Source organism: Mus musculus, chromosome Y (assembly GCF_000001635.26).
Source record: "Mus musculus strain C57BL/6J chromosome Y, GRCm38.p6 C57BL/6J".
Taxonomy (NCBI): Eukaryota; Metazoa; Chordata; class Mammalia; order Rodentia; family Muridae; genus Mus; species Mus musculus.
Genome location: NC_000087.7, coordinates 88,968,128 through 88,984,396, shown reverse-complemented (window position 1 = coordinate 88,984,396; position 16,269 = coordinate 88,968,128).

The following is a 16,269-nucleotide window of genomic DNA, read 5'->3' as shown; positions in this document are numbered from 1 at the left end:
GTTCGAATGCACTCTTCTGTAAGGATGGAGGATGGCTTGTCAACCTTATGCTCTGAATTGGAAGCTTTGGTGTCCCATTGGTCTGAAGGGGCTTTTTCTGATGGGGTTTCAGTAGACTTAGATGGTCTGTGAATGCCTTGGCTTGGTAGGGGACTTCTGAGGCCCACCTCATGAGATGGTGAGCATCTGCAGGCTCCTTTAGCAGAATCAGATGTGGCGAAGTTTATGTTAGTCATAGTTTTAAGCTTTACACCTCTTTCTTAAATTTGCAAACTCTTACCCAAATTTTGGAAGAATGGCAGTGTTTCCAACCCGCATGTTTTGAGCGCACATATTTCAGGCACTCTTGATCTACAGAGGAAGGGCTTGGTCTTGTTTTCCTCAATTTAGAAGGTGTGGGGCAATCTCCTGGAGGAGGAGAATGACTGAGACCTTTTTTACAAAGAATACTAGATCTGAAACTCAATTGAGATGATTTTAAGGGGGAGATGCTCCTTTGAGGAGTAGAGGTAGGACTGGATTCCTTTTCTGCATACTTGGAAGATGTGAGGCTACTTTCAGCAGAAGAGATACATTTTAAGGCATCAAGTTCTGAAAGGCAGTATCTGATATCCCTTTCAGGAATTGGGACATGTTTCAATATCCTTTGGTTAGATTTCAAACGTCTAGGGTTCTTTTTGAGATAAGAGAAATTTCTCCATCCATCTTCATGAGGAGGGGTAGGCATAATGTCCCCTTCTGCACAAAGGTACAGTCCCTGAAACTCTGTTGAAAAGGAAGTATCCACGGTTTCTTGGTGAGATGTCACAGGTTTTAGAGGCCCCTGGGCAGGTTGAGAAAGTTCTAGACTTTCCTGGGGAAATGCTGGTGTTCTCAGGATCCCTTGTTCAGATACTAAAGGGCCCAGAGCACCTTCATTGGGTTTCAAAAGACACAGAGACCCTAACACAGATGCCAAAGCTTCTGGAGTCCCTGGCACAGATTTTGAACTCTTAGAAATGGATTGTGTATATGTCAGAGGTTCTTCTGTCTCTGGACTAAGTGGTGAAGGAACTGGTAATTTGGGAGAATCTTGTGTGGCTGACAAAGATTCTATGACCTCTTGGGTGACAGATGGTATTTCTGTACTATTTTGCATACATGCCCATATTTCTAGTGTGTCCTGGGAAGAATCAGAAAGTCCAAGATCTTCAGGATTGGATGGTAAATATCCTAAAGCCTCCTTTTCCAACCAGTGTCCTGGAGGCTCTTGAGGTAACAAGGAAGTTTCTGTAAGCCCTTGGGAAGATATTGATGTTTCTAGTACACCTTGGGCAGACATGGAAGGTCTCCAAGACATTAAGACAGAATGTTACTCTTTCAAATCCAATTGGACAGATGGAGAAGGTCCTGGAATCACTATGGTAGATGCTGAAATTTCCAAAGCTCGTGATGAAGCATTGGATATTCCTGGATTGCCATGTGTACAGGTACAACCTTCCAGGTTCCCCTATAAAGACAGCCAAGGGCCTCCAGCTTCTTGAACAGATAACAAATGTCCTGGATTCCCTTGAGCAGATAGGGACAATGTCAAAGGCTCTAGGGCAGATGATATACATCCTAGTGTTCCTCGATCAGATAAAGAAATTACCATGGGTCCTTTGGAAGAATGCATAGATCCTGAAGGATCTGAAGTAGATGGATCTGTTTGTTGAACCCCTTGTAGAGAATTCAAAGACTCATTTGGTCCCTGGAATGAAGTTAAAGGTCCCTCTGTAGGTTTAGAGAGGTCTAAAGGCTCTTCTGTGGAAAGGGAAGATCCAAAAGGCTTATAGAAGAAAGTGAGGAACTAAGTTGGGCAGAAATTGCAAGTTCCAGAGGTGAGTCATTAGATATCACATGTCCTGGGGTAGCTGTTGAAAATTTTTGTGCTCCTCATGCAAATGATGAATATCCTAGAGCCCCCTGGGGAGGCAGCAATGTTTCTACAGAGCCTGTGTATTTGCTGAAATCCTCAGAGATCCCTGGTCAGATCTCAAAATCCTTGCTGTATTTTGAGCAGGGTGGTTATATCCCTGACACACTGGTAAAGATGGTGAGTCTGCTACTGTGTAGTGTGTAGATGTGGAGTGAGTTCCTATACCTTGTGTATGTAAAGAAGGACTTGAAAACCTTTTGGAAGATGTAGAATGTTGGGTAGACCTTTGTGGACATGTGGACAGATGTATGGTCCCCTTGTGCAGAGACTGGGACTCACACCTCCTTGAGCAGAATCAGAAGATCCTGGAGTCCTTTGTTCTGAGGATGAAAGACCCAGAGGATTATGAGAACATTCATAGCATTGTGATGTATTCATCATTGCCTGGGCTGAGATAGAAAGTTTCAGAGGCCCCTAGGCAGATTGCAAAAGTGCTAGATACCCTTGACCAAATGGGAAAGTCTTTGCACCTCCTTGGTCAGAACAGGAATGTCTACCAGGTGTTGGCGATGATGGTGGCAATGTTCCTAGATTTGCTGAAGTAGACTGAGAAAATGCTACAGCCTGCCTCACTTGTGGAAATAGGCCTAAAGCACTGTGTGACTCTTCATATTGTGCAAATATCCCTGTGGCATCTGTTGAATTTTCTCGATTTCTTTGTTTGGAGAAAAAAGAACTTTGCATGAGCAAAGTTCCCTCTTGTGCCCTGGAAAATTTCTTGTGCTTTTGAAAAGATGACAAAGCTTCTAGAACCTCTGGAGTAGATACAAGATGCTCCTGAACACCCAGTACTGATGGTGTAGGATAAAAGGTTTCTTGAGATTTCTGGCTAGGTAGGAAAGTTCGAGTGTCCCTTGGGAAACCTGGGGATCTTTGTGCAAAATGATGGGCAGTTGGAGAAAATCCTACTTCTGTCTGACAAGAAGTTGGAGGATGCAAAGTATCTTGAGCAAATGAAACACTTTGTGTATTCCCCTGTTTAAAATTGGGCTTTTAGATACCCTTGGGAAAAACAGAAATGTCCGAAAGCCTCTTGGAAAGATGAAGAACCTAGGGTTCCTTGTGAAGATAAACAAATTCCCAGAGACATCTGCTCAGATGACACAGATTCTGGTCGCACCTGAGTATTTTGGGTAGACCCCAGATGTCCTGGAGTGGGAAGCAAAGCTCCCACAGTCTCCTTTGCAGACAGGGACTTTCCTACTGTGGCTTCTGCAGATAAAAAAATCCCCTCAGTGCCCTGAGCAGATATGGAAGACCCTAGAGTTGTTTCTTTAGATTTAGTCACTTCTAGATGGCATTTTTCAGTTGAACAATGTCCTAGAGTTCCTTGCTCAGATCTCAAAGATGATGGTGACAACTGTAGTGATGTAGTAAGATCCAGGAGCAGTCCAGCACATCTGAAAGTGTCTGAAGTCCATTGGATAGATGGAGAACATTCATTTGTTTCTGAAACTGTTGGGGAAGGAGTTGAATGCAGTAGAGCCCCTTCAGCATATCCAGAATATGGGTCATTGCCTGGGCTGAGCTTGAAAGTGTCAGAGGCCCCTGGGCTGACTGCAAATGTGCTAGGGTCCCAGGACCAGATGGGAATGTTTCTGCACCTCCTTGAGTAAAAGATGAATGTGTACCAGGTTCTCGATGTGATGGTGGCAAAGGTCCTAGAGTAGACAAAGCAGATGTAGAAGATTCTGTATTCTCCCTCACTAGAGGCAAAGGGCCCGAGGTAGTCTCTGTGTGATTACATTGCCCCAAGCCCAATATCCCTGAGGAATCTGCCGAAGGTTCTATTTTCCTTCGGGTGGATGACAAAGAACTTAGCACAGACAAAGTCCCCTCTGCAGCTGTGGAAAAGTCCTTACACTTTTGAGAGGTTAGCACATATCCTTGAGAGTCTTTACTACATAGAGGATGCTCCTGAGAACCTAGTACAGATGGTGAATGTGTTACATATGCTGGTGAATATGGAATGGATTTTTGAGATTTCTGGCTAGGTAGTAATGGCCCAAATTCCCTTGAGGAAAGTTGGGATCTTTGTCTAGAATGTTCAGAAGGGGGAGAAAATCTCATACCTTTCTGGCAATAAGTTGGATGTTGCACAGTCTTTGGAGAAAATGGCACAGTTTTTACACTCCCTTGCTTAGTTGTGGACAGTTTTAGAGACCCTTGGTCAGAAAGGGAATTTCCAGAAGCCTCTATGGAAGATGAAGAGCTTAGAGTTCCTGGTAAAGAGGAAGAAATTCCCAGAGGCTTCTGATCAGATGGAAAAGACTCTGAGACCACCCGAGTGATTTGGGTGGACCCTAAAGGTCCTGGAGTGGGAGGCAAAGTTCCCACTGTCTACCTTGCAGACATGGACTTTCCTGTTTTGGCTTGTGCCAATAAGGAATGACCCCTAGTGCCCTGAGCAGATGCATAAAACCCTACAGTTGTTTCCTTAGATTTAGTCCCTTCAGGTATGCAAGGTCCCAGAGATCCTTGCTCAGATCTCAAAGATGATGGTGACACCTGTAATAATGTAGTATGATCCAGGTGCAGTTCAGCACATCTGGAAGTGTCTGAAGTCCCTCAGGTAGAAGGAGAATATTCATTTGTTTCTGAAACTGCTGGGGAAGGAGCTGAATGCAGTAGAGCCCCTTCAGCAGATCCAGAGATATGAGTCATTGCCTGGGCTGAGATGGAATGTGTCAGAGGCCCCTGGGATGATTGCAAATGTGCTAGGTTCCCGGGACTAGATGGGAATGTTTCTGCACCTCCTTGAGTAAAAGATGAATGTGTACCAGGTTCTCGAGGTGATGGTGGCAAAGGTCCAAGAGTAGGAAAAGAATATGTAGAAGATTCAGTATTCTCCCTCACTAGAGGCAAAGGGCCCGAGGTAGTCTCTGTGTGTTTACATTGTCCCATGACCAATATCCCTGTGGAATCTACGGAAGGTTCTAGATTCATTCGTGTGGATGACAAAGAACTTTGCACAGGCAAAATCCCCTCTGCAGCTGTGGAAAAGTCCTTACACTTTTGAGAGGATAGCACATATCCTTGAGAGTTTTTACTAGATAGAGAATGCTCCTGAGATCCTAGTACAGATGGTGAGTGTTTCCCATCTGCTGGTGAATATGAAAAGGATTTTTGAGATTTCTGGATAGGTAGTAACGGCCCAATATCCCTTGAGGAAGCTGGGGATCTTTGTCCAGAAGGTTCAGAAAGGGGAGAAAATCTCATACCTTTCTGGCAATAAGTTGGATGTTGCACAGTCTTTGGAGAAGACGGCACAGTTTGTACACTCCCTTGCCTAGTTGTGGACAGATTTAAAGACGCTTGGTCAGAAAGGCAATGTCCAGAAGGCTCTATGGAAGAAGAAGAGCCTAGAGTTCCTGGTGAAGAGAAAGAAATTCCCAGAGGCTTCTGATCAGATCCGAGTGATTTGGGTGGACCCTAAAGGTCCTGGAGTGGGAGGCAAAGTTCCCACAGACTGCTTTGCAGACATTGGCTTTCCTACTGTGGCTTGTGCAGATAAGGAATACCCCCTAGTACCCTGAGCAGATGCAGAAAACCCTACAGTTGTTTCCTTAGATTTAGTTGCTTTAGATGAGAAAGGTCCCACAGTTCCTTGCTCAGATCTCAAAGATGATGGGGACACCTCTAGTGATGTAGTAAGATTCAGGTGCAATCCAGCATATCTGGGAGTGTCTGAAGTCCCTTGGGTAGATGGAGCAAAAAATACAGCAACTCATTCATCATCTTTACTTTGTGCTTGCAGGCTGGTTGCAATTATCTTGTAAGCATTAAAAATCAGTCTAACATACTGCCTATGTTCCATAGGGTTTCATTGATGTGAGGAGACATCATGACTCAGGCAACTCTTATAAGGAAAATTTAAATGATGTTGTCTTACAGTTTCAGAGGGTCAGTACATTATTATCTTTGTAGGAAGCATGGCAGCACCCCGGTAGAGGAGGTGCTGGGGAAGGAACTAAGTGGTCTATATCTTAGTCTGAAGGCTACCAGAAGGAAGCTTGTGGCCACAGGTAGCAAGGAAGAGGATTGATTTTTGTCTCTTAGCAGAGATTGAGCACTACACAAAAGCAAGCCTACACAAAGATACACTTCCTCTAACAAGCCAACACCTTGTAATAATGCCACATACTATGGGCAAAAGATATTCTAATCAACACATTGCGTCATAGGACATAAAGAAAGATACTGCATGATTGCATTCCTCTAGTCACAGGTGCGACATACCTACAAGCTTATATGAACATACACACACACACACACACACACACACACACACACACACACACACACACACACACCAATCGGATATGCACGTGCATACATATATATTTGTCTATTTATTTACTTACTTACTTACCTACTTACTTACTTACTTACTTACTTACTTACTTACTTACTTACTTACTTACTTACTTACTTACTTTGTTTTAAATTTGTTGGGTAAGAACTTTCTCATACACATAAATGAGTTTTAGCAAATTCATCCCTATCTTCTCCTCCTTGAATTGTTACCCATTTCTCCTGTATCACTTTTATCCTTAATTACATTTTCATTTTTATATAGACGGCTGTGTAGTGCCATGCCCTGAGCAATCGTGTGCATGCCGCAAGCAATCACTGAGAAGAGCCGTGCATGCCACGAGCAATCGCCATTATAAGATGGTGCTGGCCTCCCCTATGCCTAACTAGTAAACAAGCCTTGTACGCAGGTGCAAGAGTGAACTCACTCCTAGTCACTGCCCATTCTCGGGGCATAATAGTGGGGTGATGGGCAAGCAACGAATCAGGAGCTGTCACGTCACATCAGGTGCTGAAACGTCATGCTGTTGGCGCCATTTTCCCGGATCATGGTCTTCCTGATAAGTAAGCAATAAATCTTTTGCCACAGAAGATTCCGGTTTGTTACTTCTTTCTTGCCGGTCGAGTGGGATGCAATAAGTGGCACCGAGGAACCCGGGAACTTTATACCATCACACCAGTGCAAGGAGGATCCCTTGTTCGCGGGGCGGAATCAGAACTGCGGGATGAAAGGCTCTGTAAGGTACATACAGTTTTGAAATTTCTCCAGAGTTAGACACCCTTTTGATTGTTTGCACAGCGATTGCACTTTTCCTTTCAGTTTCGTTTTTCTTCCACTGCTTCCACTGCTGACTGGTTCTTAGTCACGGTCAGGCCTGGATAGCGCCTGGACAGCGACCAGTTTCAGTCACGGTCAGGACTGGACAGTGCCTGGACAGCGTCCATTTTCAGTCACAGTCAGGCCTGTACAGCGCCAGTATGAGAATCTCGCATTCTATAATAGTGGCCTTACACTCGGTCCTGAAGCAGTGTGGCCTAAAATGTGCCACTAATACCTTAGAGGGATTTGTCAGGGAGATAGACCATGTGGCACCATGGTATGCTTGCTTAGGGTCATTTAGGCCTTTTCATGGGCCTTGATCCCGAGGAAAAGATATAAAAAGAAAAGAATGCCTTGGGAGAGATTAGAAAAGGGATGGAAAGGGAGAGAAGAAGGGAGATCCAGCTGGAGAGGCACATAAGGAAAGGAGCCTCTACGTGCCACTAGATGAGTTTAAGCAGCTAGCTCTTAGTAGCTCAGAATCTGATGAAGGGCTTAGCTCCTCTGAAGAAACTGACTTGGAGGAGGAAGCAGTTCATTATAAGGAAGAAAGGTACCTGCAAGATAAAATGCAAGCTACTCAGTGCAGAAAAAGTCCAACAACGACTGGTGAAAGCCAGCTTGCTGCTCGGCCTCGGGATTGTTGGCTTCAGTGTCCTAGTGAATCTCTGCCTTATGTGCATAGGTAGTTGTCAATTTTTGCCTACACCTCATGTAGGGGTAAACCCTCGAGGCATCAGGCCATTACAAGTCTGGCAAATGGATGACACTCATATTTCCTCCTTTGGGAGAAATCAGTACTTACATGTTTCCTTTGACACCTGCAATGCTGTAATGTTTGCCACACCTTTAACAGGGGAAAAAGACTCTCATGTTATACAGCACTGCCTAGAAGTGTGGAGTGCTGGGGCAAGGCCACAATTCTTAAAACGGTTAATGGAGTAGCATATACTTCTACTAAATTTCAACAATTTTGTCATTAAATGGATGTCACTCACTTGACTGGCCTTCCTTATAATACTCAAGGACAAGGCATTGTGGAATGTGCCCACCACACACTCAAGTCTTATCTTATAAAACAAAAAGGGGGAGTTGATGAGACTCTGCCCTCAGTGCCAAGAGTAGCAGTATCTATGTCACTCTTTACACTTAATTTTTTGAATCTTGACGAGCAGGGACGTTCTGCAGCTGAGCGACATAGCTCAGACCCTGATAGACCAAAGAAATGGTCAAACAGAAGGATGTTTTAACTAGTCTCTGGAAAGGCCCGGATCCTATCTTAATCAGATCCCGGGGAGCTGTTTGTGTTTTTCCACAGAGTGAAGACAACCCATTTTTGCTGCCGGATTGACTCACCAGCAGGATATTCATCAAGGATGGTGCAAAAATGCTGACCTCCTGAGGACTGTTCCTGATCCTGACAATGCTGAACTTGTCTCAGGTTCCTAGTATAATGGGTGAACAGATATCTGCTATTCTCTCGACTTTCCCTAAACCAATGTCAGTTCGCCATGATACTATAGTTTTTCCAAAATTCTTTACTACTAATAAAACAGTAGATTTGCCATATTTACCCTATGATCCAACTCGTTATTATCATTAGGAGAAAATCACTCCTTACTAGAACAGGGTTTTTTATGTTTTCAAATTAATGGACAAGGACATTGTATCAACCTCCCAGCCTGAGCTTTAGGGAGGTTTAATGAGCACCGAGGAGGTTGGGTGAGCACAACCTAAGATACTTCTAATGTAGATATAACCTTTACAAATCGGACCTTTTGGCAGGATGCAATTTGGGTTAATGGTACATTTGTACCACCTAACTTTTCAGACAAAGAACGTCCCCACCAACCAAAAATAGCCCCTCATTGTGTCTTGGAAGATGAAAGTCTGATCCTGCCTTGGTCTGATTGTCGATCCTCCATCACTTGTTGGGCAGATCAGAGTAAAACATTTTCCTTTTCTTCCAACATGACAGATGACCCAAAGAATGAATTTTTTATGAAAAAGAGATTTTTCATTCAGGACTTTAGAATGCATTCCTTTCACAAGTGGGTGCTTTGAGGAGTCAATGGCAATTGTACAGATTTCAATTCTTTGATTTTTATCCAGGGAGAAGCAGTTGTAAAGGCTTCTTTTACTGGCATCTTAAGATTTGCTCAGCACTGGGGAATACATGATGCCTCCCAGGACTCTTATGGACATACTAATATCAGAGTAGAGATCACTGGGTTCAATAAAACTTTGGTAAACCAGATTAATTATACATCTCCCCCAGTCTGTGTTTACCCCCTTTCTTGTTTATATTCTTTCACGTGATTCATTTGAAGTCTGTTCCAATGATTCTTGATGGATTTCTCAATGTTGGCATGTAACAATAAACACCCATGCCATGGTGCCACGGATCCCAATTTGGGTCCCTGTTCTGGTGGAAACACCCTCCACCTTGAAAGTAAATGGGAGAAATGCCCTAAAGATACATGAAGTACACACTAGATTAGTTGAAAAGTGGAAAATTAGCTGATAAGAGCAACTGTTGTTTGGGCAGTGGTGCTTTATGTCTTTAATCCTATCACTTGGTTGGCAGAGGCCAAGAATGTCTGAGTCTGAGACCAGCTTGGTATACAGAGTGTGTTCCAAGACAGCCAGGTCTACACAGAGAAACCCTATCTCAAAAAATAAACAAACAAACAAACAAACAAACAAAAATCACCTGTTCTATGAAGAGGACCTGGCACAATGCACCCACATAGTGGCTTACAATTTATGCACAGCTACAGTTTTAGAGAATCACTGCTCTCTTTTAGCCTCTGTAGGCTATAGAGGCATAAGTGAGAGAGAGGGCATGAGCAGACTAGCACAGAAGTTAGAGAGGGCATAGCACATAGGTGAGAGAGAGGTCCTGAGCACTCTAGCACATAAGGGAGAAAAAGGGGCTGGGCATCCAAGCACATAAGTGAGGGAGAGAGGGCCTGCACATCCTAGCACACTCTTGTAATCAAGCTCAGTACTAGGAAGGTGGAGGTGGGAGTTTACCAGGGATTGTAGTGAATCTGGATGTTCTCTTCTGATCTATTAGGACAGCATGGACTGTTCTGTTGTGGGTATGTACATACAGAAAAAGTACACACATTTTAATTTTTATGCACATAAATAAATAACAAAAAATATTACAGTTGAAATTAGTAGTGCCATTTCCAGTACTTTCATGTTACACATTTGTTCATGTTTTTTCAAGTCTGCAAATGCTTATCAACCAAGAAACTGGAAATCATTTGTCTTAAAGATGGTAGCTCATTTCCACCTCCTGAGACCTCCCTTCTAATCAATGGTGCCTGGTACTCCATGACAGCATACACAGGGTATATTCAGCCAAAGGGTGAAATCCCTGGATGAGACCTGTTTTCTCCATCTGGCATCACAAAGGGTCCTCAGAGACATGTGGGTCTCTCCTGATAACGTTTTATTTATTTGTTTGTTTGTTTGTTTGTTTTGTTTTGTTTTTTATTTTTGTTATTGTTTTGTTTTTTATTTGTTTTATTTTTGTTTTGTTTTTTGTTTTTGTTTTTGTTTTTGTTTTTGTTTTTGTTTGTTTGTTTGTTTGTGTGTTTGTTTGTTTTTCCCATTGAGCAGACAAGCAAGGAAAGGTGCGGTTGTGAAGGAGTTCACTTCTGAATGACCTAGAAGAGATAACCAGCTCTGATTAGGGTTATTGGACTGTTAAAGGATGTGTGACTGGAAGGAAATCTCAGTCGCAAGAGGCCACTATGTGAGGAAAAACCTCCCGATCTGCATTTCCTACGGCTTCTGAGGGTTAAATGAAGGAGGAAGATCATATTTATTTATTTTTCCTTTTTTTTTTTAACTAAGAAGACATTATAGTTTTTAAGAGAAGAATGGCTCTTAAGAAAATAATGGTGATTCCAAAGGAAGATTACTTATTACTTTTGGACTTTGATGATGAAGAAGATGACATAAATATTTCGGAGGAGTCTCTTTCTGAAGGTTACTGCATATTCAGTGTTGGGTATTAATTGTGTGTTGTGCAGTTCACTAGACTTTTACCTAGTCACCTGAAATGGAAGAAGTCTTTTCTCAGAGATTTTATATAGTTCATTTGAAATTTTACCTATCTATCTATATCTATATATTCCTATACCCGAGTTTTAGCAACACATATAACTACTCTTGACATTGTAGTCACAATATGTTGATAAAAAATAACTTTTTATGATTTTGCCCCCGGAAAATACCTGAAAATTGTTCCAATAATATGTTTGCAAAACTTGAATTTATTTCAAGAACATTACAAATAATTTATTTCATTCTTTTTTTTATTATTTATTTTCTTTTTTTCTTTTTTTTACATTTCAAATGTTATTCCCTTTTCTGTTTTCCCCTCCAAAAATCCCAGTCCTCTCCCCTCTATCCCTGCTTTCCAACACACTTACTCCCAATTCCTGGCCCAGGCATTCCCAAAACTTGGTCATAGGAACTTTACAATAACAAGTGTCTCTCCTCCCATTGATGACATACTAGTCCATCCTCTGCTACATATGCAGCTGTAGGCATAAGTCACAACTTATGTTTACTTTGATTGGAGATTTAATCTCAGGGAACTCTGGGAGTACTTGTTAGTTGTTTTTCCTCATAGAATGTTCCTTGTGTACTTTCTCTAGCTCCATAATTAGGGACCCTGTGCTCAGTCCAATGGATTTCTTTGAGCATCCACTTCTGTATTTGTCAGGAAATGGCAGATCGTCTCAGGAGACAACTATATCAGTCTCCTGTCCCTAAGCTCTTTTTTGGCTGTTCAACAGTATCTGGGTTTGGTAGTTGTTTATGGTATGGATCACAGAATGAAGCAGTGTCTGGATTCCTTCAGTCTTAGTTCCAAACTTTTTCTCTGTAACTCTTTCCATGGATCTTTTGTTCCCAATTCTGAGAAGGAACGACATATCCACACGTTGGTCTTCCTTCTTGTTGAGTTTCATGGGTTTTGCAAATTTTACCTTGTTTTTTTCTGAGCTTCAAGGATAATATCCACTTATCAGTGAGTATATATCATGTGCTTTCTTTTGTGATTGAGTTATCTCACTTAGGAACATATCACCCAGATCCATCCATTTGTCTAAGAATTTCATGAATTCATTGATTTTAATAGTGATGTAGTATTTCATTATGTAAATGTACTATATTTTCTGTATTCATTCCTCTGAAGACAGGCATCAGGTTTATTTTCAGCTTCTTGCTATTATAAATAAGGATGCTATGAACATAGTGATGCATGTATCCTTATTACAAGTTGGAATATCTTCTGGATATATGCCAAGGAGGACTATTGCTGGATCTTCAGTAGAACTATTACCCCATTTCCGAGGAAACCCCATCTGCTTTCCAGAGTGGTAGTTCCAACTTGCAATTCCACAAGCAATGGAGGAGTGTTCCTACTTCATCACATACCCACCAGCAACTATTGTCATCTGAGTTTTAGATCTTAGCCATTCTGACTCTGTGAGGTGGAATCTTAGGGTTATTTTGACTTTCTGTTCCCTGATGATTAAGGATTTTGAACATTTATGAGGTGCTTCTCAGCCATTCAGTGTTTCTTAATTTAGAATTCTTTGTTTAGAACCGTCCCCATTTTTTAAAATAGTGTTATCTGATTTTCTGGAATCCAGCTTCTTGAGTTCTTTGTATATATTGAATATTAGTCCCTTATCTGATTTAGCATTGATAAAGACTTTTTCCCCGATTTGTTCTAATGATAGTGCCCCTTGCCTTACAGAAGTTTTGCAATTTTTGAGGTCCCATTTGTCTATTTTTAATCTTATAATAACAGCCATTGCTGTTTTGTTCAGGAATATTCCCCATTTAACCTTGTCTTCGAGGCTCTTCCACACTTTCTCCTCTATAAGTTTCAGTGTCTCTGGTTTTATGTGCAGTTCCTTGATCCAATTAGACTTGAGCATTGTACAAGGAGATGAGAACAGATCAATTTGCTTTCCTCAATATGCTAACTGCCAGTTGAGCCAGCACCATTTTTTGAAAATGCCATTTTCTTTCCACTGGGTGGTTTTATCTCCTTTGTAAAAGATCATGTGACCACATGAGTTTGGGTTCATTTCTCTGTCTTCAGTTCTGTTCCATTTATCTACCTGTCTAACACTATTCCTGTACCATGAAGTTTTTATCATAATTGCTCTGTAGTACAGCTTGAGGTCAGGCATAGTGATTACAAAAGACATTCTTCTATTGTTGAGTATAGTTTTGGATATAGTAGGTTTTTTTTTTTCAAGATGAATTTGCAAATTGCCCTTTCTAACTCAGTGAAGAAATGAGTTGGAGTTTTGATGGTGATTGCAATGCATATCAGATTGCTTTTTGAAAGATAGCCATTTTTACTATATTAATCCTGCCAAATCATTAGCATGGGAGATTTTACCATCTTCAGAGATCTTCTTTGATTTCTTTCTTGAAGAATCTTGAAGTGTTTATCATACATATATTTCACTTTCTCAGAGTCACACCAAGGAATTTTATATTATTTGTGACTACTATGAAGCACGTTTTTTCCTAATTTCTTTCTCATACTATGTGTCTTTTCTGCAGAGAAATTCCACTGTTATGTTTAAATTTATTCTAAATTCAGCTCCTAAGCTGAAAATGTGTATCAGGATTAGGTTTTCTCTGTTGTAATTTTTGGGGTCATAGATACATGCTATCATATCTTCTGGAAATAGAGAAATTTTGACTTCTTCCTTTCCAATTTGTATTCATCTGTTTTCGTTTTGTTTTGTTTTGTTTTTGTTGTTGTTGTTGTTGTTTTGTTTTGTTTTGTTTTGTTTTGTTTTGTTTTGTTTTTTTTGTGTAATTGCTCTGGCTAGTATTTCAAGTACTCTATTAAATAGGTAGGGAGAAAGTGGGCAGCCTTGTCCAGTCCCAGATTTTAGTGGGATTCCTTCTGGTTTCTGACCATTTAGATTAAAGTTAAATCCTGGGCCTTCTTTTCTTTTCTTTTCTTTTCTTTTCTTTTCTTTTCTTTTCTTTTCTTTTCTTTTCTTTTCTTTTCTTTTCTTCTCCTTCTTTTTATTTTTTTTTTAGGTGTATGCCTTGAATTCCTGGTCTTTCCTGGACTTATTATGAATGGCCATTGTATTTATCCAACTATTTGCTCAGCATCTAATCGAATAATCATGGGGTTTTTGTACTTGAGTTTTTTTGTTTTGTTTTTGTTTTTGTTTTTTTTTTTCTATAATGGATTTAATTGATGGATTTTCGATATTAAACTCTCCCTGAATCATAAGAAGGAGGCCAACTAGGTCATGATGGTTTATCCTTTTGATGTATTCTCGGACGCGTTTTGAAATGATTTTATTTAGTATTTTTGCATCGATATTCATAATGGAAATTGGAATAAAGTTTCCTTTCTCCATTAGGTTTTGTATAGTTGTAATCTTGCTTCATAGAACATATTAAATAGTGTTCCTTCTCTTTTAATTTTGCATAATAGTTTGAGGAGTATTGGTATTAGGTCTCCATGAATATCTGATAGAATTCTGAACTAAACCCATCAGACCCTGGGCTTATTTTTGGTTGGGAGACTATTAACGATTGCTTCTAATTCTTTAGGGGTGTTATGACCCACACTACAGTCTTGCCAGAAAGAATGCCCACAGGACACTCGGATCCTTCTGCAGTAAAGCTTTAAGGCATCTCGAGAGATAGATGATCAGCTTCAGGACAAGAGACCCAGAGAGCAGAAAACCCCTCCCTTATATAGGCTGTGAAGACAGTTAGAAGTATGGTTGGAGACGTGCACCACCGGAATTGTCTGCCCACCATCAGACTGATGATGCCATTGGAGAGACAGGGCTCAGGTAATGGAAAGATACCCCGATGCCTGTGCACACTCACCACGAGCAATAGTGACAATGGTGTTGTGAGCACCATCTTGTAATGGTGGCCGTGAGGACGGCTCCTCACATCTCACCCTTTTTTTTAATGTTAGAAGCAACAGGCCACACAGTATGGAGAGTGGAGATAGAGGTCAAATTCCGAATGTGCAAGCATAGGGGCCTTACACAAAACCTCCTCCCAGGCTCGTCACCCAGAGGGGTCTTGGTCAGCTCCCCTGTCGTTTTTCCTGGGGGAAGGACACTAGGACACTCAACCTTCTTGAAAGATGACATATCTCCCAGAAAGAAGCTCAAATTACACCACAACGCCATTCCAGTGCAGTGCTTAGCCCCAAAACTCTCCTGGGCTGTTAAAGCACACCCGCTCCAACCCATGCAGCAAGACTCGCCTCAGGGTTTTGTGGAGCTGGATGTCCAGCAACCTTATTGCTTGAGCATCATCGATATTCATATATTGGGGGAAACACCCTGCTCCAAAGCAACAAGTGCCTGGGTTACTACCATCCTGTCCCTCCTTGTTTGGGATTTAAGTTTGCAGATCATCCATAGTAGGAGCAGTACTCCACTGTACACAGCCACTCCAAACAAACCACCCCCACCCATTGCTTGAAGTAGGAGAATGCTGCAGAAATCCAGGTAGAAAATCCTTCCATCAATTACAGGTCAAGACATGTCGAATCGACTTATAAGATGGTGATCCTCAGCTCCCGGAGTGTCTGTTCAAATTCTATGGTCCAATTCTGTAACAAATAACAAGACAAAGCCTTTTACAGGTTAGCTGCTCTTGTAAAATTCTGAAATTGTAGTAAGGTGATACAGACGCTAGGCAGCTTATGTTTGCAACCCAGCTGAGGCATTTGCCAAAGAATATACACCTGCTCTTGGACCAGATCGATCCGTTGGTTTACCAACATGAGGCCTCTCTGTATCTGGGAGTTGGCCATGGTCTGGCTGTTCAGGGCCAATGTCACTCTTGCCGAAAGGTCATTTTATAGTTTGCGTTGTCTGAACCGTAGCAGACAAGGCAAGGGCCGAAACAGTGACAGAGGCAGCTATTGCTGCTATTGCTACCAAGCCAACTATAATAGCAGAGATTCCAAAATCTCTCTTTTCTCTAAAAAAGCTTAAATTCTAGAGGCTTCCACAGGAACTGGAACAAATCTAGGCACATGAGTAACCAAAGCAAAGGGATACTTAGTAGCATCCCAACACAGGGTATAGAAACTTTAATTAAGCAAGCAATCTAACTCTAATTGATT